The sequence below is a fragment of the Orycteropus afer genome, unplaced genomic scaffold (assembly GCF_000298275.1).
Source record: "Orycteropus afer afer isolate SDZICR_OR568_19922 unplaced genomic scaffold, OryAfe1.0 scaffold01030, whole genome shotgun sequence".
Classification (NCBI taxonomy): Eukaryota; Metazoa; Chordata; class Mammalia; order Tubulidentata; family Orycteropodidae; genus Orycteropus; species Orycteropus afer.
The window spans coordinates 8,645-11,090 of record NW_006922617.1 but is presented as its reverse complement, the minus strand read 5'-3'; positions in this window follow the sequence as shown (position 1 = coordinate 11,090).

The window sequence follows — 2,446 nt, the reverse complement described above, 5'->3', positions numbered from 1 at the left end:
GAAGTCAAAGCTGCATTGAAAGATTCAGTGAAGAACAAAGCTCCAGGGTTTCACAGAAAACCCATTGAGATGTTTCAATGAACAGATGCCTTGCTGGAGGCACTCACTAGTCTATGCAAAGAAATTTGGAAGACAGCTACCTGGTCAACTGATTGAAGAGATCCATATTTGTACCCATTCCAAAGAACGGTGTTCCCACAGATTTTGGAAATTATTGAACAATATTATTAATATCACATGCAAGTAAAATCTTGCTGAAGATAATTCAAAGATGTTTGCAGCATATATTGACAAATAACTTCCAGAAACGCAAGCTGCATTCAGAAGAGAACGTGGAATGAGAGATATAATTGCTGATGTCAGATGGATTTTGGCTGAAAGCAAAGGCTACCAGAAAGATGTTTACTTGTGTTTTATTGACTATGCAAACTCATTAGATTTTGTGGATTATAACAAATTATGGATAACCTTGAGAAGAATGGGAATTCCAAAACACTTAACTGTGCTTATGAGGAACCTGTACATAGATGAGGAGGCTGTCATCTGAACACAACAAGGGGATACTTCATTGTTTAAAATCAGGAAAGAAGTATGTCAGGGTTGTATCCTTTCACCATACTTATTCAATTTTTATGTGGAGTAAATAATACAAGAAACTGTACTATATGAAGAAGAGCATGGCATGAGGATTGGAGGAAGACTCATTAACAACCTGCAATATGCAAATGACACAACTTTGATTGCAGAAAGTGAGGATGACTTGAAGCACTTATTGATGAAGATTAAAGTCTACAGTCTGCAGTATGGATTACAAACGAAAATCCTCACAACTGGTCCAATAAACAGAATCATGATAAAAGGAGATAAGATTAAAGTTGTCAAAGATTTCATAATACTTAGTTCGACAGTCAACACCCATGGAAGCAGCAGTCAAGACATCAGATGACGTATGGCACTGTGCAAATCTGCTGCAAAAGACTCTTTCAAGTGATGAAAAGCAAAGATGTCTCCTTGAAGACTAAGGTGCACCTAACTCAAGCCATGGTATTTTCAACTGCCTCATATGCATGTGAGAGCTGGACAATGAATAAGGAATATCCAAGAAGAGTTGAGGTTTTTTAGTTGTGTTATTGCTGAAGGATGCTGAAGTACCTTGGAGTACCAGAACAAGTAACAAATATGTCCTGGAAGAAGTGCAGCCAGAATGCTCCTTGGAGGCGAGAATGGCCAGACTTCATTTGACCTACTTTGGTCATGTTGTCAGAAGGGATCATTCCCTGGAGAAGGATATTATGCTCAGTAAAGTGGAGGGTCAATGAAAAAGGGGAAGGCCCTCAATGAGATGGATTTACACAATGGCTGCAACTATGGGCTCTGGTGTAGCATGTGTTGTGAGGCTGGCACAGAACCAGACAGTGTTTTGTTCTGTTATGCATAGGGTCACTGTGAGTCAGAGCCAACTCAATGGCACCTAACAACAACAAGAATACCTATGAGTGAGATTACGGAATTATATGGTAATTCTCTTTCACATTTTGAGGAATTGTCAAATTGTTTCTACAGGGGCTTTACCATTTTACAATCTGATCAGCAGAAAATAATCGTTCCTTTTTCTCCACATCCTCACCAACACCTGTTATATGCCATTTAAAAAAAAAAAAATCATAGCCATCTTAGGGAGCATGAAGTGATATTCTTGTGGTTTTGATTTGCAGTTCCCTTTTGAGTAATGATATTGAAAATCTTTTTATGTGCTTATTGGCCATCTGTATTTCTTTTTTGGTGAAATGTCTGTTTGAAATTTGTCTATCTTTGAATTGTGGTGTTTGTCATTTTTTAAGTTGTAGCCTTTTATATATTTGGAATATCAAACCCTTATCAGATATATGGCTCCCAAAAATGTTCTCCCAATATCTAGACCATTTCTTTGCTTTTTTGATTAAGCCCTTTGATGAAGGAAAGTTTTTAATTTTGATGAGATCCCATTGATCTGTTTTGTCTTTTGTTGTTTATGCTTTCTGGGTAATATCTAAGAATACTTTGTTGAAGACTGTGTCCTATATTCAAACTTATATTTAGACGTTTCATCTGTTTTGAGTTAGTTTTTGTATGTGGTCTGAAGTATGGGTCCAGCTTCATTCTTTTGATACCTGGGAATAAATTTAACAAGGAAGGTGAAAGACTTGAACACTGAAAACTGTAAAACATTATGTAAAGAAATTATAGAAGACCTAAATAAATGGAAGGGCATCCCATGCTTATGGATCAGAAAATATAATATTGTTAAGATGGGTAACATTTGAGTTATGGTGCTGGAGAAGAATGCTGAGAGTACCATGGACTGCTAAAAGATCTAACAAATCTGTACTGGAGGAAGTGCAGCCGGAATGCTCCTTGGAGGTGAGAATGGCCAGACTTCGTCTCACCTACTTTGGTCATGTTATAA